The sequence below is a fragment of the Protopterus annectens genome, chromosome 11.part0 (genome assembly GCF_019279795.1).
Source record: "Protopterus annectens isolate FY-2018-M chromosome 11.part0, PAN1.0, whole genome shotgun sequence".
In the NCBI taxonomy this organism is placed as follows: Eukaryota; Metazoa; Chordata; order Ceratodontiformes; family Protopteridae; genus Protopterus; species Protopterus annectens.
In genome coordinates this window covers 1,402,574,850-1,402,599,850 of record NC_056745.1, presented here as the reverse complement: position 1 = coordinate 1,402,599,850, position 25,001 = coordinate 1,402,574,850, and the positions used below count along the sequence as shown (strand labels likewise).

The following is a 25,001-nucleotide window of genomic DNA, read 5'->3' as shown; positions in this document are numbered from 1 at the left end:
TTAAGGTATTATTTGAGCAGAACCAAAGAGTTCAGAAGATCTCAACAATTATTTGTTTCTTTTGCTTTGACTTCACAAGGGAAAGCTGTCTCGAAACAAACTATTTCCAAGTGGATTGGCCATTGTATTGCTTTTTGTTACTCTCATCATGGAAAGGATGTTCCAGTTGGGATCAGGCCTCATTCTACTAGGGCTCATGACCACCTCTACTGCTTTTTGAGAGGGGTAGCTACTAAAGACATTCTAGAAGCAGCTACTTGGAGTTCTGTACATACCTTTACAAAGCATTAGCATTTACCTCTTTATTCTAGGTCTAGGGCTGGGTTTGCCACTGCAATCTTACAGGGCATGTTAGCAGCACCTAATGCTATTTAGTTGGCCAGCCTCCTTTTTCCGTTGCTCTGGGATTCTACCCATATGTAAGGACTGCAGCAATGGGAGCGAAGAACATAGTACAGTTTTGTACCTACCATAAATGTAGATGTTCGAGGATCTCCATTGCTGCAGTCCAATTTTCCCTCCCTCCTTCCCCCTTTTTAGGTGGGGTTTTGGGTGGTGTTTTTTGCATTCTGGCATCTGAGGCAAGAAAGACTGAGTATATGGCGTCGGTCATGCGCATTTGTACTGGCACGTACTGGCCAGTCTCGGCCGATGACCGACGCGGTTCTAGCCCTTTGGTATTCGGGCCGATTGTGGACAGCGGACTACCCATATGTAAGGACTGCAGCAATGGAGATCCTCGAACATCTACATTTATGGTAGGTACAAAACTGTACTTTTTTGTTTTCACCCTTTGAGTTGTATTGCCATAGGGTGACGGGGCCTCTAGATTTAATTCGAGATGAGTGGGAGGGTGATTGCGAATCCCACAAGGAGTCTGTTGTGGCGTATGTCCTAAACCTCAGGACAAGGTTCAGGGAACTCATGGGCTTGGCCCAGGAGAACCTGGCAGAAGGCCAGCAGCAGAAAAAGGTCTGGTATGACAGGAATGGTTGAGCTAGAGAGTATGCTGTAGGGCAGCAGGTAATGGTTCTTGTCCCTGTCAGATGCAACAAGCTGCAGGCTGCTTGGGAGGGACCATACAAGGTGGTAAGGAAGGTCTGTGATATTAACTACATGGTAGAAATGCTAGGCAGGAGGCAGGGGCACAAATTGTATCATGTTAACATGATGAAACCTTACCATGATAGGGAGGCCCTTGTGCTGAGTATTTGCAGTACAAGGCAGGAGGAGTCTGAGGGGACTCTGTGTATACAGGGAGACAGTCAGGAAAATCCCAAATTCCTGTGGTGGAGCTTAGGGTTGCAGGCATGTGAATGGACAGTGTAGCATGGTACTGAGGTCAGCAATGCCAAGGCAGATGGAATCTCAATACAGGGAATGGGGTAAGGTATTCCCAGATAGGCTAAACCCTCTCAAGCAACATTTCTCAGGGGTCACTTGAAAAACTAGCTTGAGTTCTCAGGGGGGAGGGTGATAAACTGAGATGCTGCCACCCCACCTAACTGGAATTTTGTAAATAATTGTATGTCACTAGAAAATATCAATATGATTTATATAGAAATGTGACACTGCCAGCCCAGCTAGATAAAATTTTGTCAACAATTCTATGCTATTTGTGAATAGTAATATGATTTGTATGCTTGCCTTAAAAATGCAAGAAAACTATATGTTTTGTACTGAGCTTCAAGATTGTAACCATAGAGCACCCTGCTGGAAAAGAGCAGAGATGTGTATAAACTATATGCCTATGTAAATGTATGTTTTCATAGTAGAAATTGGGATATACAGAGTTAACTTGCAAAAACTCTAAAAAAAAAATAAGTTGATAAGTGTAGAAATGTGTTATAAAGTTAATTTATCTCAGCTAAGAGACAGGATGTCTAGGCTAGGGGCTTCTTTCTGTTGTCTGGAAACAGAGGTAATTACAGGTTTCCAAAGTAATTGTTTTACGACTTTCAGGCAAGCTTTTAAGAGAGAATTGTCAGCTGCTGAGAGAGAAGTATTTTAAACATAGTCGTGTCAAAATTTAAGTTCCTGCTAGCCTGGGAAACTTAGGCAAAGGTGACAAGAATGATGTAATCTGAGATGATTCAGCAGTAATGTGTACTATTAATTTAAGAACTACCTCATAGAGAAAGTCATTGCATTTTGTTGTCACTGTGCTGTGTTAGAGTATTGTCTTATGCTTTTTATTTATTATTAAATATATTTAAACCTTTTAATTGTGGCTGTTTTGCATATAGATATTTAAGCTCTGAGAGTACTTTCATATGTATTTGATGATACTGTACAGGCCACTCCTAAATAGCTGGCACCCATTACACCACAAGAAGGCTTTGGTAAAAGGCCAATATGTAAGATTAGCCTGGATGGTGTCTGAACCTGATGATTTCAAAACTGAATGTGACATTATGAAGGATATGTTAGAGAGGAGAGGGTACCCTGAGATGTTCATAAACATTGTGGTTGAGGTTAAAAATAAAAGGACAAGTGGGCATTTTTCCCCCTTTTAGCTAAGGAGAATTCTGATAGAATAGGTGATGAGGGAATCAGGTGACACAGTTTTGGACGTGCATTAACACTGACTTTTACATCCAGTTTTTATGACATTAAGAATATTGTTAACAAATATTGGAGACTATTTCATACGGACATTGATGTCAAAGAAAAAATAGGGGACAAACCTGTTGTGGTTCATAAGAAAGACACCTCATTAAAAGGACTATTAGAAAGGAAAAACAAGAATTTTGGGCAGTTAGGTGGGAGTTATAGGTGTGGAAAATGCCCCCAATGCCCTTATATGATGGCATCTGTGAGCATTAAGATTAAGAATTTTGGAAGTATAAAAACAGGGAAAAGCATTATTGTTATAGTAAAGGGGTTGTATAGTTGTATATGTGGCACTATGTGACTTGTGAGAGTTACTATGTGGGAAAAACAAAGAATGCACTTAGATTGAGAATTTATCAACACCTTTATGATATTAAACAAAAAAAAATGAAAAAAATGCCCTTTACAAACATATTAATAGTCACCCTCAGCATGGGTTTAGATTCTTTGTGGTAGAACAGGTTGATTTGGGGCCACTGGGGAGGACCAGTAGAGGATTTTTTGGAATTTTTGGAATTAAAGTGGCAAATAAAATTAAATGCTTACCAGGCCCCAAGGTTAAATGACAAGATTTCCTTGTGCCCTTTATTAAAACTCAAATCTGTGTTCATGTTTTGAATTACACATGGATCTATAAATTTTACAGTTGGGACATTTATATATATTAGTATTTGTATCAATGTTTTAACAATTTAAAACCTTTTGATTGTTTTTATATGTATATTTTAATACAATTTTGTATGCATTAATATTAATGATACTAAAATGGGGGAAATGATGTAATGCATATTGCAGTGATTGGTCAAGGGGTATTATTTAAACTGTGTTTTTTAAATAGGCTGTATTCTGAAGAAGTCATTTTACCTGACGAAAGCGCTAAATAAAAGTTCAACTGGACTATATTGGTGTCGTTGCTGCCTGGTGGAGTGTTTGCCTTAGGATTATTAGTCCACTCCTAAATAGCCTTAAAAAAGTTCTGGTCACACTTACCATTTGGATAATAGTAACATTACACAGTAAGATTGGGCACCCTTTGGTAAGGGCCTTTATAGTAGCCGATAAGTGTGGCTGGTGGGAGCTGGTACTACCTTATAGTCTGGGCAGAAGGGGGCATAACTAGTGAACCTGTGCCAGTCTTCCCCGGGGGTGTCTGTGTGTTTGTATATAAATCAAATCTCAAAGCGTAGTGTGTGTGTGTGTGTCAGCTACTTGGGCAGGGGCGCGAAGCAGTGGTTGGACAGAGAGGGTGCTGGAGGTTTTGGCTTGACCACTCAGCTGAGATCTTAACCCTATAGATGTGCCAGTGGGGAGTCTTTCTGAGGATCTGGAGAGAGAGAGAGGGAGAAACCAGCCCCATACTGACTGTGATCTCTGTGTGCTCTTAAGGGAAATTGTACTTTACTGTGTGTGTACTGTTTATCCTCCCAATGTGCTATGTCCTTCACTGGTGTTAGTGATGAGGATTGAGACTCCTTGACTACTGGGCCAGGGCGTCAAAAAAGCCACAAAGGATAATCCCTGACATTCCAGCCAGTCAGAGGGATGCAGCATCTCAAGAAATTCAAAAGCTGCTTGAAAAACGAGTCATCCAAACGGTCCCACCAGACCAAGTAGGATCTGGATTTTACTCAAGATTCTTTTTAGTGCCAACAAAGACAGGGGACTGGAGGCCGATTCTAGACCTCCGTATCTTGAACAAGTTTGTCAGACAGACAAAGTTCTGGATGGTCAGTGTTCAGTCTGTCTTTCCATTTCTTGAGAAAGACGATTGGATGTGTTTGATCTTCAAGATGCGTATTACCACATAAAAATGGACAAGCGCTCCAGAAGATGCTTCCGCTTCTGGCTGGGAGCCAGTCGTTACCAATTCCGTGCACTGCCCTTTGGTCTCACCACAGCCCCCAGGGTGTTCACCAAATGCATGGCAGTGATAGCTCATCTGAGGCTGCTAGGATTCCGGTTGTTTACATATTTAGACTATTGGCTCCTTACCATCCCCCACCAGGCAACTACTGCTGCATGCCTTATACTACATTCTTCAACTGCTAGATTTTCTGGGCATTTCAGTAAATAAACAAAAGTCAAAACTGGCATCCACTCAAAGTATAGAATTTATCAGAGCGACATTCATAGGATCATAGGAAGTTACTAGGCTGTTGGCCCTGAGGTTCTTACAAGCCTAGCCAAGAATTTAGCCCATGTTCCATCATGTCAGCATCCTATGCCACTGTCCAGCAGGGACATAGGTGGAATCCCAGGGGTGTATTTTCTGTTCCCCATCTAGTTATCCAGGTTGTGCTTAAAAACGTTTAAAGAGGTAATCTGCTTTACATGGAGAGGGAGTCTATTCCACAAAAGGAGGAGTCTCTGGGACACATCTGTCCCACCTGCAAGTCCTATTGATATCACAGACCAGGTTGAGGTCTTGCATACAGGTTGCTCGAGTGGAGCTTGACTTCCAGATATGCAGCAGTTCCATCAGGGCGAGGTCTGAGATTGCTTTTTATGCCAGACAGAGGTCACCTCTGAGGAGTCTCTAGGAGACTGAGTAGAGGGACAGGCCTTTCAGCCTGTCTGTGTAGGGTAGATGTTTGAGGCCCTGGATTCTCTGAGTGAGGAATCTCTGTGGTCTCTCCAGCTGTATATGTTGAAAGGGGCATTGTATTCAATAATCGATCTTGTGAGGGAAGAATACAGGGATGTTATGACCACCTTGTCCCTGGATGAGATGCCTTTACTAGTATGAGGTGTGCCATGGAGAAAGCTTTCCATACAATGGAGGCAATAAGGTATTCAAAAGACAGTTTGCTATCAACCTGGGTTCCCAAGTCCTTCACGACTGATTATGTGCTTAGTGCCTTATTATCAATGTGATAATTTGTGGGGACATCATTCTCCCCAAAAGGGATGATGATGCATTTTTGGAATTCAGTTTGAGGCCATGTTTCTAGCACCAGTCATTTGTTTGTGTGAGACCCTCTTAGAGGATGTCCACATCACTAGGGGAATTGATGACAGCACCCAGCCTTGCAGTCATCTGCAAACTTGGTCAGCCATAGCCCATTAGATTTGGCCTGCACCTAAGTATATCCCAAACAGCAGAAGCCCCAAGACAGATCCCTGGAGTACACCATTTGTTACGGGTCTACTCTTGAGGTGACTTCCCCTATTTTGACTAGGTGGGTTCTATCAGTGAGCCAGTTTGCTCCCCATCTGGTAACATATGGATTGATGCCTAGCTGAGAGAGTTTATCTATAGTACCTGAGTGGGGAATAGTATTGAAGGCCTTGGCCAGGTCAAGGTAGGCGGTGTGCACCATCTTCCCCTCGTTTATGGCCTTGGTGACTGTCTCAAAGAAGTCGACCAAATTTAACAGGCATGACCTCCCCTTGACAAAACCAAACTGTGTAGGATCAAGTGTCTGGACGTTGCCAACGTCCATGTTAATGAGGTCCATGATAATCCGCTCCATGGCCTTGCAGATCAGGCTAGTTAAGCTGATGACTCTATAATTTACTTGATCGGTGGAGGCTCCACCTTTGTGCAAAGGGATGACAGTAGCTGTCCTCCACTCGGCTGGGATGAAGTCTGTACTCAGGCTTTGGTTGAATAGGGTGCCTAATGGTGCTGCAAGTTCTTGCCTGAGTTAATGTAGGATGCAGCCTGAGATGTTATCGGGTACCATGGAGGCTCTATTTTTTTGCCTTTGTGAGAGCAGTGATGACTAGCTTCCTAGAGATAAGGGGAGGGAGGCAGGTACTGGGGATGTCCTGTTTTACTGATTGGGGGACAGAAGAGTGAAGTTTTTACTGAACCTGTCTGCCAGCAGGTTGGCTATATCTACAGGGTTTGTGTATGTGGTGTCCTTGACCACCATTTCTAAGCAGATCTGGGTGCTTCCCTTGAGATTGTAGACATATGTGAAGAAAGCCTTATGATCGTCTTTAGTAGATGTGGCCAGTTTGGACTCGAAGTTTGCTTTGGAGGATTTCACTAGTGCTCTTATTTGCTTGTTTAGGCTAAGGAGAGATTGTTTCCAGTTAGACACCTGCTCCTTCTTGGTCCTGGACAGCAATTTTTTCCTTTTAGTATAGAGTTTATTTATTGTAGATGTCCACCAGACAGGTTCACTCTTCCTTGAGGAGGATGTTTTTGTCCTGCCTGGCATTCCTGATTTTATGCAGCTGTATAAATGCTCCTATAGTACTTTGGTGCAAGTTTGGACATATGTGCCAGTTTCTGTGTAGGGGGAGAGGGCTGTGAAGTTGTTTATACCTTCCCTCAGGAGGTTGTAATCAGCTTTGAAGAAGTTTTGTTCTTTGACCCGAGCTGGGGGGGGGAGATGGTGACGTCGAAAGTGAGTGCTTTGTGGTCTGATCTTACCAGAGATGATGACACTGTAGTGTTGCTGCAGTGGTTACTCATGCTGGTTAATACCAAGTCCAAGATATTTTCACCTCCTGTGGGGGTGTCACATAACTGGTCCAAGGCATTTGCATTGACAAAATCAAGGAATCTGTAGGCATTTGTGTTTTGGCATGAGTATTTCTTCCAATCTATGGTTGGATAGTTGAAGTCGCCCAGGATCAGAATAAAGGGTTGAATCTTGATAGATTCGAAGAGGTCCTGATAGGTGGAGTGGGCATCTTGAGTCGAGTTGGAGGCCTGTAGCTAGCTACGATTTAAGGGGTCTTGTCAGTTGTTAAATGCAACTGGAGAATTTCCTGTGCATCATACTGTTTGACCAACCTAGAGGTGTGTATGGCTTTTATATATATTGCAACTCCACCTCCTTTTGTTTTGCTGCCCACAGCTTGGGATCTAAATGAATGATAGGATGAGTTAGCGGGTATGGCTGGGGTGCACTCCGCAGCTTTGAACCAGGTTTCTGTGACTGCACAAATGTCAGCTTCTTCCAGGGTTAAGAATGCTTGCAATGAGAGCAGTTTCATGTTTAGACTCCTAGCATTTAGCAGAATGACCTTTTAATTTACGTTTAGATGAAATTTTCACATTGGTAGTTTTAACCTCATGGCATTGCCTAAAAAAGGCACCTTGGGGAGGGAAGAGCCAAGATCCTGTGTGGTTGCTCAACCTCTCCATAGACTACAAAGATTAAGGTCACAACACCAAGTGATACTCTCTCAAGATATAGTTCCCAGCTCGCTTAGTCTTACAACTAATAGGGTCAGTGGCAGCAATAATCACCCTGGTTCCCTTGGCGAGGTTCCACATGAGGCTGCTTCAGTGGCTCCTAGTGTCACAAATCGATGCAAGCAGGATCTAAGTTAGTGGATGATGCCAGAAGAGCAGTTATGGAGTCACCCCCTTTCACCTCCTCAGCCCAAGGCTGTAGTGAGTCACGGATGTATCCCTGATGGGTTGGGGGGATATTTTCAGTGAAAGACAGTCCAAGGCACTTGGTCCCCCTTCGTGACCAATTTGCATATCAACATTTTAGAACCGAGGGCTGTGCTTCTAGCACTGCAGGCATTTCATTAACCCTCCCTTCGGGAACAATTGCTATGCAGTCAGATATCATGGCAGTGGTCTGGTACATCAACAAACAGGGTGGAACCAGATCTTACCCTTTATGTCAGGAAGCCATAAGAGTGTGGCATTGGGGTGAAAGCATCCAGCTGCTTTCTCATAGCAGTGCACATTCTGGGGAATTCCAACATGATCACGGACAAATTGAGCAGATGCATTCTCCTGCCTCACAAGTGGTCTCTCTATCCCACAGTAGTGATGGAGATCTTTCATCATTGGGGTCAGCCTTGCTGTGATCGGTTTGCATTTCCCACGAACCACAAATGCAGCAGCTACTTTGCCCTAATCCCCCCTCAGGGGGAGTTGTAGAGAGATGCTCCTCTACATGATTGGCCCCCGGGACTGCTTTATGACTTTCCTCCCTTTCCCTTAATACCTCAGTTTTTGAAGAAAGCACAATGGTTGAGAAGCAAAGTGATCCTCATCAAGTCTGGTTCCCCTTTCTCTGGCCTCACCTAGTTCACCGTCCATGGACTCTAGACCCAACTCCAGGACTGCTGTCTCATTTGCAGGGCTGGTCCATCCCAGCCTACAAAGTCTCAAGCTGACTGCTTGGTACCACCACTTCCAGTAATTGCCAGGTTGAATAATCTATCTTCCCCAGTACAAAAGATACTTCTGCCTTCCTATAAACTGTTCACCAGGAAACTTTATCTTGGCAAATGGAACATATTTGTGATCTGGTCTCAAGGAGAAGGAATTGACCCCTTTTCAGCCTTGATTAGTAAGGTGTTAGAATATTTATCAACTTTACTTTAATCGGGAGCCTCAGCTTCTGCTATCAGAGTCCATTTAGCAGTTATTTCAAATTTCCATAATGACTTCAATGATTTCTCCTTGATCTCACTGCCTTTGCAAAACCTTCCTAAAGGGAGTTATGCATTTGAAGCCACTTTTTAAGGAGCCCATTGAACCTAGGAATTTGACGTTAGTCTTGCAAGCTTTGAGCCAGCAGCCACCTGTGATATCAAATTTTTATCTTGGAAGACCTTATTCCTGGTAGCCATCACTTCAACCAGGAGGATATCAGAATTGCAGGCTTTGTGTGTAAAGCGTCCATACATCATTTTTCATAGAGAGAGAGTAGCCCGTAGGACTTAACCCCTCCTTTCTACTCAAGGTTGTCTCAGACTCGGAAATTAACCAATCCATTGACCTGCTAGTTTTCTTCCCAAATTTTTCGAACAAAGGAGAATATTGTTTGCATTTGTTGGATGTACACAGACAATTGCATTTTTAATTGGATGGAACAAAATCATTCAGGAAATCAGACCAGCTGTTCCTTTTTCAGTTACTTGACTAGGCAAACCGGTTTTCAAAGTCACCTTGTTGAAATGGTTGAGAGATAGCATCACCTTTGTTTATCATCAAAATAAAATGAGTCTATCAGCTAAAGTCAAGGCTCATTCTACCAGATCAGTTTCCACTTCAGTGACTTTTCATTCTAGAGCCCCCATGAATGACATTTGCACAAGCAGGTACTTGGGCTACCCCTCATACCTTTATCACTCATTACAAATTGGATATGCTCTCCACGGGAAGAGCATCCTTTGGCTCTAAGGTGCTCAGGAATATCCTTCTATAGGGCCTCCCAGGACATGAAGTAGCTAGGGATTCTGTCCCAACTGTCATGAATGAATGAAGATTGATAACATCAGATAAAGAAGTTAAGTTCTTACCATAATGTTCCATCTGTGTTGTCAATCTTCATTCATTCTTGACCTCCCACCCTCCTACCCCCTCCAAAGACTCCTGGAGGTTTGGAACTAGTCCTGGCTCTGTAGTAGGGCAGTTGCTCAGACAAAGTTTCTGCTTTTTATTTCTATGGGCAAACTCTATCTGAAAGGAAGGGAAGAGAGGCACTATGGGTAGCCTTTGCTCGAGCTTGTTACAATGGTTGAGTCAGTTGTGAGGAACAAACTGAGATCCAACTGTCAAGAATGAATGAAGATCGACAACACAGATGGAACGTTATGGTGAGAACATAACTTCTTTTTATGGTAACTGGGGAGAAGTAGCCACATAATGGGACATTGGAATGGCTGTTGGGAGGGGTGATGTATGTGTGTGTGAGGGGCTTGTTCCATTACCTTACCTAGGGCCCCATTTGACTATGATCTAGGTCTGTCTAGGTCTCATGGCCTTTTCCACTCTAATGGTCTGTCTAGCTTGATTTCTCCCTTTTTTTAATTTCTCCATGTCTTTTGGGTTTATAATACCATGATGGGAATGGACCCCATTCCCAAGTCAAATTATGATTAAAGTTCATGAAATTAGTATTGTTTCAATCTTTGATGTCAGGCAGAAGTGCTATTCGAGCACCCGCTGTGTGCCCAGTAATGACTCCTTCTCCAGTTCGTATGCAGTTACATTTATTTATAATATGTCTAAATATGATTGTAAATTATTTTTTATAAGACCCGTTGCTACTGCTACTATTGGAAGTATCTGGGCATCATTCTTCCACATTGCTGTCCTTTCTGCCTGCAAATCCAGATATTTTATGATTTTGTGTCTCTCTCCGTACACAACACACTGTAGTCACTAGGTGTGGTGATTTCAATGATCAATGGTACTTTTGTCTTCTTTTCATGGACCACTGTATCCAGTTTTCTGATATCTGTCTTTTGAACTGTTGGTAATGAATGATCCCGTGTGATGCAGACTTCTTCATTTTCTGTGATGCTTTGTGGCTCATGTTTCCAGTGTTTTTCAGCCACTTCAAAACCATAATGTTTGCACAATCCCAAATGCAACAGTCTTGTCATGTTGTTATGCCTTTCAGTATACAGTCCTTCTGCCATTAGTATGTCACAGCCAGCAACGAGATGTGTGACTGTTTCCAATTCTGTTTTACAAAACCTACATTTGGCTGTTTCTCCCACATGTTCAATGGACTTTGTAAACCAATGTGTACGTAGCCCATTGTCTTGGGCCACCAATATTAACCTTTCATCTCTTGGTTTGAATTTGCCTCTCCTTAACCATTCCTGATCGACGTGAGGTTCATCCAGAAGTTTTCTATACTTGCAACTATATTTATGCATTTTCCATATTTCTTGCCTTCTCATCTGGTCCTGTTTCTGTTCTCAACTGATTTCATTTGAGAATCGTACAGTGCCTCTTCAGAGCACAGTGGCTGTAGCTAGCAAACTTGCTGTCTTCACTCATTCAAATAACAGATCTCTGTAGAACTCAACATCAGCAGTGTTTGACCTCCCCACTGTTATTACAGGGGAAGATCCTTTCTTCTTCCCCCACCTTTATTCTTAGTTATATTGACTGCTTCCAAAGGGTGGTGGATGTGTTATCAGGAGAGAATGGCTCACAGTATACAGTCATATCAAGATGCCAATATCTACCTCAGTGTTGTGGAGATGAGGGCCATCCTCCTAGTGTTATAGGAACTGCAGGACTATTTACCTCTGATGTTGACTTCTGTCCTAACAGACAACATGGCAGTAGTTTTGTACATCAACAGGTATGGAAGAACAAGCTCCTACCCCCCCCCCCCATTCTTGGAAGCCATGAGGGTATGTCAGTGGTCAGTAGATTCTCATTGCTTTTTGAGAGCAACACACGTCCCTAGAAAGCTTTTTTGTCTTGGCAACAGGCCTAGCAGATCCATTCTCTTACTTTACAAGTGATTTCTCAATCTATTTGTGGAAAATCACATTTTCTGCTGTTGGGGCTGTCTTTGCGTCCCCAACAAACATCAAGCACAGTAATTACTTTGCTCTGAGTCCCTCAAAGGGTCAGCCCCGAGGGATGTAATCTGGCTCCTTTATGCCTTTCTTCCCCTTCTACTGATTTCCAGGTCTCTCCAGAAAGCAATCGGATGCAAAGCTACAGTGATCCTCATTGTTCCATACTTATGCAGGCAAATCTGGTTTCTCCCTTTCAGACCTCGTATCAGGGAGCCTTCCTGTCATTTGGATCCCAAGGAGGATCTCCTGTCCTATTCTTCCAGATTGCCTTACGTGGACCTCTTCAACTTCAAGCTACTTGTTTTATTTCAGTTCTGTTAATGGCCACAGACTCTTTGCTGCCTCAAGGAGTAGTCTGTATTCTTTCCTTTCCCAAAAGGCTTCAACTCGGAGTTTGCAAATGGAGATGCTGTGCTGCTTGGACAGATGCTCAGGGGATAGACTACCTCTGTCTGCTGCTGTTCCTTTTGGAACTCTTCTCTTTGGGTTCCAGCTATTCAGCTCTTAAGGTTTAAACCAGAATGATCTGTCATTTTTTGCAAAGGATTTGATTTCCATTCATTGACCTGTCATAAGGCTTGGAAGACTTTTCTCAAGGATATGTTCCTGCTTCATCCACCAATTAAGGAGCCGGTCCCACCATGGGACAGGACTTTAATTTTGTGTTGGAGACCTTTAACAAAGGCCCCATTTGAACCAGCATTTACCAGAGCTCTCTCTGTCTTGGAAAACTATTTCTTGTGGCATTAACATCAGCCAGGAAAGTTTCAGGTTTGCATTCACTGTCATCTTTTCCATCTTATCTGGTTTTAAACAAGGTCAGGATTTCTGTACACACCAACCCTTCCACTCTTCCTAAGGTGGCATCAGGATCTAACCAAAACCAACCTATTCACCTGCCTGTGTTCACTCACATGCATTCTAACAAAGGAGAATACTTCCTTTACAACTTGAATGTGCACAGAAGATTAATGCTTCTGTCTCCATTGAACAAAGGCCATCAGAAAAAATGACCCGCTGTTCATATCTCTGTCCTCAAATAGATTGGGTTGCAGAGATTCCAGGAGTACATTATCTAAATGAATTTCAGGTTGCATTATTTTTGTCTGCTCTCCAGTAATCACCATTTACCACTTTTTCTATAAGCTCATTGGTCACATCCAGTGCCTTCTCCAAGAACTCTTTGATGAATGAGATTTTTGCAGCTGCTACTTGGACTTCCTTTCATACATTTGCTAACCATTATAAACTGGATGTAATTTGTAGAGTTAGAGATTCCTTTGGGGGCACTATTCTCAAAGGGGCCCCCTACCATGATACCACCTAAGGACTAAGTAATTTGGGATTCTGACCCAACAGTTGGATTGGATGAACAAGTGGAACGTGCCACATTAGTTATGTATTTACCATAATGCTGGATTTTTTCATCCTCGTCCATCTGATACGACATCCGTTCCCTTCACCCCCTTCAATTACCTTCTTCTGAAGGACCTGGAGGGACCTATTTTATAGAGGCAGCTTCAGAAGGATTCATTACAGTCTGTTAGCAAACTCATTCTGAGAAGGGTTCAGTATCAGGTACATTATGGGAACAGAAAAATTTAAAGGGGCTTGAGGCTGGAACTCTTAATTTTGCAAAAGTCAGATCTGACTAGTGGCAAGAGGACCCAACAGTTGTATCAATGAGATGAGGATGAAGGAATCCAGCATTATGTTAAATACATAACTACCTTTAGTTATTTATTTATTTATTGTAGGTATATTGAAGACTGGGATTGTCCAGTTTCACACTACATCAACACCGTATAAATGTAATCATTTTTTTTTTATCTGTTAAGGTGGTTTTACTCTAGCATCAGTACATTTAAAGGAGGTATTCATTTTTCTCAGGTCTGCCAAAGCAAATACAAGTCAATTTTAAAACCAGTTTGTCTTTCCATTACTGGATGCATACTGCTCATTGTCTTGAAGCAAGTTGTAGGTCACTGTATTGCAAAAAAGTTTATCAAAACCAACCGTATCCAAGAAAGAAGACAGAGTTGTCGATAGTTTGTGATTTTCTGATATTTTTTCTTTCCTTCTGCATCACTGCATGCAGTGCCAGAAACACTCGGATGCATTTTCTCTCTTTTAGTTTCCTTGATATGTTCACCTGCTTATACTTTCCTTTTTGAAAACCCATTTTTCCCCTGCAGATGTCATAAAGGATTCACTTAACCTTCATCCCTGTGACAGAGGAAGGAATAGCAAGGGGATCATACGCTTTAATGGATGCACCACCGCATGTGTGGATGCTTGTCCGGTAAACTATATGGACACATGTCAGGGTTATCCCTGGGGAGAAGTCAGGCATACACTAAATTTATTTGAGTCATTGTATAATAATAATAATAATGAAGTTTCCAAAGTTGTCCATTTAAAAAATGGCCCAACTGAAACAAGGAAGGAAAAGTATCACAGCACGTAACTCATGAGATAACATGATGCACATAGGAATGTTTATAACTTACTACGTGAAAACTAGAACAGTATAGCTTTTAAATTAGATTGATCTGTATGGCAGCAGAAGAGGCTTCTAGCTTTCTTGTTTCTGTTCCTAAGCTTTCTATTGCAGTGCTGGTTGAAAATAGTTTACTAATAGTGCATTTTACAGTTTATTCTGTTAATATCCAACCAAAGACTACTTTAACAACAGTAACCACATAGTCTGTATTAAGAATAAAACTCCTTTCATGAGGATCGGGCAATTTGAAAAGACCCCTCATCCTAAAAATTTAAATTCTAGAGCTGTTTGATCAACATTTAATATTAGGTTAGTTCCAAGACTTAGTTTTTTAATTTAGTCTAACAAAGTCCTATTTCATCAATCAGCAACCTTCTGTTAGAGTTGTTTTTGGAAATACTTTAAAATGATGGTAACCTCACTAAGTTATCATATATTTGCATCCTTAACTGTGTTGTTAAAAAAATGATTCTCCATTTGTTCTATATAGAATGCTATCTAGCCCTGCGTATCATCATGCTAATGCGTACACACACACACACACACACACACACACACACACAGATACTTGGCATTTTTTTTCAGTGTGTTTATGCAGACATACAGATGTTCATCGTGTTTCACTGTTGCAGTCATGACTGTGGGGTTCTCCCCTGCCGGCAGGCAGCCCTCGGTCGGCCAGAATCCCAAAGTCTGGGTCCGGCGTTGGATGTTCAACTCTGCTCCCTGACGTCAGAGCGCCAGGAGTATAAAGCTGACAACCGACGCCATCTTCTCCAGTCTTTCTTGCTGTGCGGTGATAGCAGTTCACAAGTGCCGGTCGGTAGACTCCTGACGAATATTTCTACTTACTTCGGTCCAAAGACTTTCTTCTCCACTCAAAGCTAAGTACCCCGTTGGGGAAACTTTTTTCTTGCTCCACTCCGATGTCACAAAAAGTTAATAATTGTATTTCATGTGGGAAGCAAATACCTCATAAGGATTTTCATTCTTACTGAATTCCTTGCTTAGGCCCTGACCACGACGTAGCTAGTTGTCGGTTTTGTGCTAGATTCAATCAGCGTACAATCAGCGAAGAATGCGATTTTGCTTTTCATTACTTCGGTAGGCGCTTTAACTACAAAATGTCGTCAGACATGGTTCCATCTACCGGAGTTCACAAGCGTCGCAAGGATAAAGACAGGCCTCCGAGGTCCAAATCTGATGATAGCGCACATGTGGAGCCAGCTTCAGGTTCGGCCGTCGTCAGTGAGGCGCTTTTGCAGCCCCTGTCGTCGGCCATTTCAGAACCGACGGCCGAAACGGACTCTCATGAGGAGCCAACCAGGCCTTTAAGTATCTCTGTTGCAGGACCGTCGGACTGTGCTCCTTCGGATGGGTCCGGAGCCGCTGTGCAGGTACCGGCTTCCGAAGGGGTTTTCAGGCCTACTCAGCTTCAAGTAAAGGCAAAGCCAAAGACAAAGGCAAAGACTCCTTCTAAATCAAAGACTTCAGCACAGGCCTCTTCTGAACCGGCTCCCAAGTCACAGAAACAGTTAGTCAAGATGGCAGAGGATTTACTCACAATGATTAGGGGTTCTCATCCCCCTCCAGACAAAAGGCCAAGGCAGGATGTTTATTATGATTCCTCTGATCAGGCTTCTGTTTCCTCAGTTTCTTCTGATCAGGAATATTCTTTCCCTCCTTATGAGGATTCTGATGCGGAAGAATCCATTCCTTCAGCTTCTCCTCCTGAGGATTTTTCTTTTGGGGAAAATCTGCATGAAATGAGGGAACATTTCCACTGGGAGGGACAGGAGTATTCAGAATCCAAGAAAAGACTGAGGGATTTTCTTCTTCTACCCCCAACATAGACCCCTGGCTATTCCTCCTGTTTTGGATATTGTGGATGATGCCTTTTCGGAGGCTAATTTAACCCCTGATTCTTTTCCTCCTGCTCCTGTTAAGCCTGATGGGTACTACAGGGTTCCTGATTCCCATCAGTTTTTATACAAGAATCCTACTGCTGACCCTGAAACCATTTCTCAGGGTCCTAAGGGTGTTAAGGCCGCTACTGCCAAAATCCTATTCCTACTGAAAAGGATTCTCGAGCCTTGGAAAGATGGGGCAAAAGGTGTACACTTCTGCTACTTTGTCCATTAGGGCTTTAAACTGTCAGTTTCATATGCTTAAATATCAGCAATTTCTCTTATCTGTCTTAAAACAAAATTTACTTCCATTTCTGCCTGTGCAGAGGATAAGGAATTACATGACTTATTGCATGCCACTGAACAAGTTGGGAAGCATGTTTTACACTGTGGATTTGATGCCTTGGAGGCTTTTGTAGGGCTCGGCCTCTGGCACAGTCATTAGAAGACATGCATGGCTAAAGGAACAGAATTTACCTGAACAAGTAAAGGCTAAATTATTGGATGCTCCTGTTCAGCATAATGTTTTGTTTGGATCTAAAGCTGAAGAGGTGATTAAAAAGATGGAGGATAAGGTGAAATCCATGCAAACAGTTAAAGATTTCTTACAAGTACAGCCTCCTAGATTTAGCAGGAATTGGCCATCAAAAAACTGGTCCTTTCCCTCTTCAGACAGGCCTCAAAGGGGTAGATATAGACGCTCCAGAGGGAGGCCTCAAACACAGGCTGCTTATAGACCAAGGCAGTGGACTGCTTCTACCCCTAGGGGAGGAGAGGACAGACCACAGTCTCAAAGGAAACAAGCTCAATGACTCCCTCTGTTGGGCTGCAGGAACGTTTTGCCTGGAAGCCCCTCTCGGAGGAAAACTCTCTCTTTTTTTTTACCAAAATTGGACTCAAATAACCCAGGACAAATAGGTTCATAGGTTCATACTAGGCTATCTGCCCTAGGGCATTTATAAGCTTAGCCAGAGTGTGTTTGGCTTTCGCCACCCATTTTAAATTAATTTTGCTATGCCTTTTTTTGAGGTTAGCATACTGTGCCTCTGTCTAACAGTGACACAGAAGTGATAGCCGGGGTAAACCTACGATCTCCTATCCACTCATCAAGATTCCTCTTGAAGAGAGTCAATGTGGGACTCTGCCTAACCTGGACTGGGATTTTATTCCAGAGTGAAGGGAGCCTCTGGGTTATGAATCTGTCCCTCCAGCATGTCCTGTTTATTTCAGTGCTGAGGTTCAAGTCTCTTGAGCGCGTAGCTCGATGGGATTTGGATTTTCTGAGGTGCAGCATGTCCAATAATTCCGGGTTGGACATGGCTTTATCGTCAGGCACAGATCGCCTCTGAGCAGGCGGTATGCCACTGAGTAGAGCTGGAGTTTCTTTAACCGGGCAGCATATGGCATCTGTTTGAGCCCTTTGATCCTCTTGGTGAGGTACTTTTGGGGTCTTTCCAGTTGCTGCAGGTGTCTGGTAAGGTACATCCCAAAGGGGCATTGTACTCGATTATGGGCCTGATGAGGGATGAGTAAAGAGGCATGATGACCTACCCTGATCTAGATGTGAATCCCTTCATGATTAGGTGGGCTATATAAAATATTTTCTAACCACTTTGGCCACGTGGTTGTCAAATGAGAGATTGCTATCAACTTGGGTCCCCAGGTCACTAATGACTTCTTCTGTACTTAATGGATTACCACCCATGTGGTAATTTGTGGGCACTTTGTTTTTGCCAAAGGGGATGACTATACACTTTTTGGCGTTTAACTTGAGGCCATGGCTCTGGCACCAGTTGTCTGTTTCTATGAGACCTTTTTGGAGGGTGCTTGTGTCGGCTGGAGAGTTGATTATGGCGTCCCGTTTGCAGTCATCTGCGAACTTGGTCAGCCACAGTCCTTCCGTGTTGGCCTGTACCGCCGAGAAATGTATACCGAACAAGAGAGGTCCCAGGACTGAGCCTTGTGGGACGCCACTTGTAACTAGTTTGGAGTCTGACATGGCTCCAGCAATTCTAACCATGTGGGTTCTGTCCTTGAGCCAGTTTGCAACCCATCTAGTGACATAGGGGTTTATATTTAAGCTGGTGAGCTTATCTATAATGCCAGAGTGGGGTATTGTATCGAAGGCTTTTGCGAGGTCCAGGTAGGCTGTGTGGACCACCTTCCCTCGTCAATGGCCTTGGTGACTGTTTCAAAGAAATCAACCAGGTTTAAGAGGCAGGATCTGCCCTTAACAAAGCCAAACTGGGTAGGATCCAGTCTCTGTAGGTCCCCAATATCTTTATTTATGAGGTCCATGATGATCCTTTCCATAGCTTTGCAGACCAAGCTAGTCAGGCTTATGGGGCAATAGTTTCCAGGATCCGTTGAGGCACCACCTTTGTGGAGAGGGACCACTGTTGCTGTACGCCACTCTTTGGGTACATATCCTGTAGTAAGGCTAAGATTGAACAGTAGTTTTATGTTTGGGTTTAGCTCTTCTTGGAGTTCATGTAGGGCGCAGCCGGGACACCATCTGGTCCCATTGATGCTGTGTTTTTGCTTTGGAGAGGCGGCTCTTACCTGAGCATCTGAGATGTCAGGGGCAGCACTCTGTTGGGATAGATATTTGCCCTTTTGGTGGGGAGAGGGAGAAGTTTGCACTGAACCTGTCAGCTAGGATGTTGGCAATGTCTGTGGGCTCTGTGTATTTTAGTCATTTTGGACTAATTCTGAGCATATCTGGGAATTCCCACCCAGGTTCCTAACATAACTAAAGAAAGCCTTGTGATTATTCTTAGTGTCCTGTGCAATTTTCTCTCGAAGCTGGCCTTAGGCGATTTTATGAGTGCCCGTAGTTTTTGCTAATACTGATCAGAGATGCCTTCCCTTTTGTGATTTTGCTCTATCATGTAGTAGCTTCCTCCTTCTATTGTATAGTTTGTTTATGGCTGGGGTCCACCAGACAGGACGTCTGCCTTTGGAGGATTGGGTCTTGGTTTTATTTGGGATTGCATGATCCATGCATTCCTGAAGGTGTTCATAGAATGCGTTTATAAAGGATTCTGCGGTCTGGGCGTATTTTCCACAGGCCGGGGCTTTGAAGGATTTCGCCTCGGTTTTGAGGCATATGAAATTTGCTTTAGAGAAGTTTTTCACTGTGGTTTTCTGGGCAAGGGGTGGGGTCGGGATGTGAATATCCAGTGAGATTATTTTATGGTCTGATCTTACCAGTGAGGGATACACTTCTGGTCTGGAGCATAGTGTCCCCATGTTGGTGATGATCAGGTCCAGTATGTTTTCCCCTCTTGTGGGAGTGGTATCAAGTTGTTCCATAGCATTTGAGTTTATAAATTCTAGGAACCTTTGGGCTAGGGTGTTGGAGCTAGAGTAATGCTCCCAGTCTATGTTTGGGTAGTTGAAGTCGCCCAATATAATGGTGTTTGGAGAGACCTTCATATTTTCCAGTATTCTCAGGAAGGCCAAGTGGGGTTCCTGTGTTTGGGAGGGTGGTCTGTAGCAGGCTATAAACTGGCAGGCAGTTTTACCCACAGTTAGTTGCACATGGATAGTCTCTGATGCGTCGTGCTGTGCCACCAACCTGGAGGTGTGGGTATCTTTGGAATATTGATATACCCCTCCTTTTGTGGTTCGGTCCAAGTTTTGGGGCCGAAAAGCATGGTATGAGGTATAACCTGGTAGTGCTGGGGTGCTCTCGGGAGCCTTGAACCAGGTTTCTGTTACTGCACAGATATCGATGTTCTCCATGCTAAGGAGAGTTTTGAGTGCGTGCATCTTGAGGTTTAGACTTCTGGCGTTGAGTAGCATTACTCTTAGTTTCTTATCCTTGTGATACCTATGGAGGTGGGTTTGTCTTTTGAGCCTTGCCTAAAAAAGGCACTATGGGGGTAACAAGAGCCTTTGCCAATATCCGAAAGCCCAGGGGTGACAGGTGCAAGCCGTCCCTAGCGAAGCATCGTGGCTTGTCGAGCATGTCATCCCAGGCTGACAGGCATTGGATCCCCTTTGAATGACACCAACACTTAAGCCAATTGTTGAAATTGATCATCTTGTCTTCATATTGTGGCATCATTCTTGGTGAGGGTAAGATGCTACTCAAGGTCAGGGTCATACCGGCCTGGGCTACATGCTCAGAGAGCTCCTCTATGTCTCTTTTCATGTAGTCCAGGGAGGTACGTCTCAGGTCATTCACACCAGCATGGACAATGACTGAGTCATATTTGTACTTGCCTTGGGTGACCTGAGTGCTTGTGTTATGTGGCGGATCCTAGCGCCCGACAGGCAGCTCACCGTGACCTTCTCCTTGTTCAGCCTGGTGAGCGGGGCGTCAGTGTGCCTGACGGTAGAGTCACCTATTACAAGTGTATCAGGTGTGTTGTTTAGCCTTAAGGGCTGTGACTGTTCGGCACATTGGCTTTGTGAGCTATGTGTTGCACGTGTTTTGTTTTGGGGTAGCGGTTGCTTGGGTGTCTGCTTTGGAGGTCTCTGCTGCTTAGGCAGATTTTTATTTAGAGCCTCCAGTATGTTTTGTGTGTTTATGTGTTTGGTTTGTTGTCGTGGTAGGTCTATGTGAGACTGGAATTGTAGTGAGTGTGGTTTCCTTCTCCTCCTGACTGGTTACGCCAGTACTGAGTTGAGAGAGCTTAGCCTCCAGTTTGGCTATATGGTTGCATCTCTCACATGTGTTGGAATTTGTTGGGAGGAGGAGAGGGTTGTCTGTGTACATGAGGCAGTTGTAACATTGCCTCAAGATTCCCAGATTCACCAGCTGGACCGGAGAGGAGATTGACAACTGACCTTTGGACATGCTAGAATAGTATTGGGAATTCCTTTATAATTGAAAAAAGGGCAATGGAGAACAAGGTACTACTCAAGGGGAGTTTGTGAGGGTGTAGTGCTTTTAATTTTTTAGAGCTGACTTATATAATTGCTTTAGTGAGCAAGTGCCAGGTAACTTAAATGCAATGTGTTACAGGTAACATATATGCAAAAACGACAAACAGTAACTTTCTTTCAAGTGAAACAAGGAAATAAGTACAGTAAGCAATGCAGATATCACTAGGGATCCACAGAAGTGCTAAAGGCGCGTTTTAGGTGGAATTAGTGTTTCAGGGAAATAAACAAACAACAAGCATACAAATAAAGCTAGATTCAGCAGGCCTGGATCTAGTCTATGCTACAGCAAACAAGGTGTACCAATTTCAGTAAGAAACAGTTAGAATATGCAGGCACTATAAGCCTTTAACCAGAAATTCCCTGCTCAGAAGGGCAGAGTCCAGCCTCTCCTCCCACAAGAGTGCAGACCGCAATCCTTCTTAATGTAAAATAACTGGCCTGAAGCCCAAGTGCTTAAACCAGAACTAATACACTTTTAGAATAACAGACACTGAGCTCTCAATCAGCAGTTCCCAACTTAGAAGGATGTAAGCTACCTGTCCTGCCACCACAGTGCAGGCCACAAACCTTCCTAATGTAAAACAACTGGTCTGAAGCCCAAGTGCTTAATCCGAAAGACTTAGAAATGATAGCTACACTTTAATCAAGTTACTACCAGCAGTAATAAATACAACTGAATACTTTAAAGAATGCCTGGATTAGTGCTCAAGTTATACAAACAAAGCTAGATTCAGCAGGCCTGGATCTAGTCTATGCTACAATAAACGAGGTGTACCAATTTCAGTAAGAAGCAGTTCAAATATGCAGGCACTATAAGCTTAAACCAGAAATTCCCAGCTCAGAAGGACAGAGTCCAGCCTCTCCTCCCACAAGAGTGCAGAACATGAACCCTCTTAATGTAAAATAACTGGCCTCAAGCCCAAGTGCTTAAACCAGAATTAATACACTTTTAGAATAACAGACACTGAGCCCTCAATCAGCAGTTCCCAACTTAGAAGGATGTAAGCTACCTGTTCTGCCACTACAGCGCAGACCACAAACCTTCCTAATGTAAAACTGGTCTGAAGCCCAGGTGCTTAAACTAAAAGGCTTACAATGAGTTACACCAAGCAGTAATAAATACAATTGAGTACTTTTAAGATGACGCAAAAGCAAAATAAAGTAGGAAAAAAACACAAATACAGTAAAAGCAGATAATTTTTTTTTTTTTTTTTTTTGGAAAGAGAGAAAGGAGTAGCAGAAACTAAGCTGATTGGCCTTCTCAAATGCTCTCCCTGTACTGGGTAGAATGAGGTAATGACACTAGACTGGGAGGAGGGTCCCAGATCAAATTTACACTAGGGGCGGGCAACTGCAAAGCCACCAACTATAAGGGAGGGAGGGTGGGAAACAAACTGCAGAAATGTTACTCACAGCTGAAAAGCAGCAGTGAGCCTTTAAATGAAAGTTTTAAACAGCTAAAGGAGCCACTAGAAAAAAAGAGTTTAACTGCAACAAGTTATCATAAACAAACAACCCAACAGATGCTTAATAAGAGTGGACAATTTCCAGTTAATACCTCACACACAGTGAAACTAGCTAGAAAAAATACACAGTACACAAAGTGCTATAAACAACAAAGAAATAAAGAACAAAATAAACAAAAAAACGGATACTTAATGTTATATATTGTAGCTTCGAGTTTGCTGAGTGTCCTTCCTTCATTAGCTCACTGTAAAATGGCTGAACACTTACAACTGAGCTTCTTAGGTAACAGAAAGTTGAAACCTGAGACAGCTTTTAAGAAAGAAATCTCAAAAGAACCAATGAGGTGCTTAGTCTAAGCTGTAGTCCAGGAGACCTCAGTCAGCCAATGACCTCAAACAATTCTCTCTCACTGAAATGCCTGATGGCTTTGGCTAAAACAAGATGTCCCTGAATTATGTGCTCAGACACACAGCCTCCACAAACATTAGGCCCAAATACAAGCCTGAATATGGAAATGCTACAAATATCCCCACTACTTAGAACAAACTGCAGAAATGTTACTCACAGCTGAAAAGCAGCAGTGAGCCTTTAAATGAAAGTTTTAAACAGCTAAAGGAGCCACTAGAAAAAAGAGTTTAACTGCAACAAGTTATCATAAACAAACAACCCAACAGATGCTTAATAAGAGTGGACAATTTCCAGTTAATACCTCACACACAGTGAAACTAGCTAGAAAAAATACACAGTACACAAAGTGCTATAAACAACAAAGAAATAAAGAACAAAATAAACAAAAACAGGATACTTAATGTTATATATTGTAGCTCCGAGTTTGCTGAGTGTCCTTCCTTCGATTAGCTCACTGTAAAATGGCTAAACACTTACAACTGAGCTTCTTGGGTAACAGAAAGTTGAAACCTGAGACAGCTTTTAAGAAAGAAATCTCAAAAGAACCAATGAGGTGCTTAGTCTAAGCTGTAGTCCAGGAGACCTCAGTCAGCCAATGACCTCAAACAATTCTCTCTCTCTGAAATGCCTGATGGCTTTGGCTAAAACAAGATGTCCCTGAATTATGTGCTCAGACACACAGCCTCCACAAACACTAGGCCCAAATACAAGCCTGAATATGGAAATGCTACAAATATCCCCACTACTTAGAACAAACTGCAGAAATGTTACTCACAACTGAAAAGCAGCAGTGAGCCTTTAAATGAAAGTTTTATCAGCTAAAGGAGCCACTAGAAAAAAAGAGTTTAACTGCAACAAGTTATCATAAACAAACAACCCAACAGATGCTTAATAAAAGTGGACAATTTCCAGTTAATACCTCACACACAGTGAAACTAGCTAGAAATGGGTTTTGGATGTGATTTTAAGAGGTTACAAATTCCATTTTCATACTTTGCCAAGGCCAAACGGATGGCCAGACCTTCCAAAACATCAATGGATGGAGGCCTTAAACCAGGTGGAAGCTCTTTTGGCTATGAATGCCATAGAACTGGTACCTCTTTCAGAGATGGGAAAAGGGTTTTACTCAAGGCTCTTTCTAGTCCCAAGAAAGCAAAATTCATGGAGACCCATTCTGGATCTGTCGGTCTTGAACACCTTTCTAGAGATTCCAAAATTCAAGATGCTTACTCTACAGCAGTCTCTTCCAATGCTGTCCAAAGATGCATGGATGGTGACTTTGGATTTAAAGGAGGCATATTTACACATTCCCATCAGGCTGGATCGCAGAAAATACCTCCGGTTCAAGGCCGGATCGAGGCACTTTCAATTCTCTGCGCTGCCCTTTGGATTATCTACTGCACCCAGGGTCTTCACCAAATGCCTGGCTCCAGTAGTAGCTTACTGCAGACTCAAGGGAATTCAAATATATCCTTATCTGGACGATTGTCTAATTCAGGCAGACAGCAAGGATGTCTTACTCCAGCATCTACATTTTGTACAAAGCCTCCTCAAATTCCTGGGATTCTCTGTAAACATAAAAAAGTCAAATTTGGCACCATCACAAGAGATAACTTTTCTGGGTGCTCTTCTAAACACTACAACCCAGATGGCTTTTCTGACATCCGAAAAACAATTACAGCTGGCATCAACTTTCAAAGCCTTGGCAACTCTAACCCATCTATCTGCAAGGAAATTCCTGCAGGCTTTGGGTTACATGGCCTCCTGCATCCTTCTCGTACCATATGCAAGACTACACATGAGGAAAATACAGTGGTACCTAAAACGTGTATGGTCTCAGCATTACCACAGTTTGGACATACTGATTCCTGTCCTTCCTTGCCTTCAAAAGGAATTTTTTTGGTGGTCCAGGGCATGTGCTCTAAACAAAGGGAAGCCCTTCCGTCTAC

The 25,001-nt window shown here is 43.0% G+C and overlaps 1 protein-coding gene across 2 annotated transcripts in view; it reads left to right on the top strand.

The window, feature by feature from the left end:
* The window catches only part of BMT2 (base methyltransferase of 25S rRNA 2 homolog), an 896,892-nt gene that overhangs the window by 263,604 nt on the left and 608,287 nt on the right, over window positions 1-25,001 (top strand). The window lies entirely within an intron of this gene.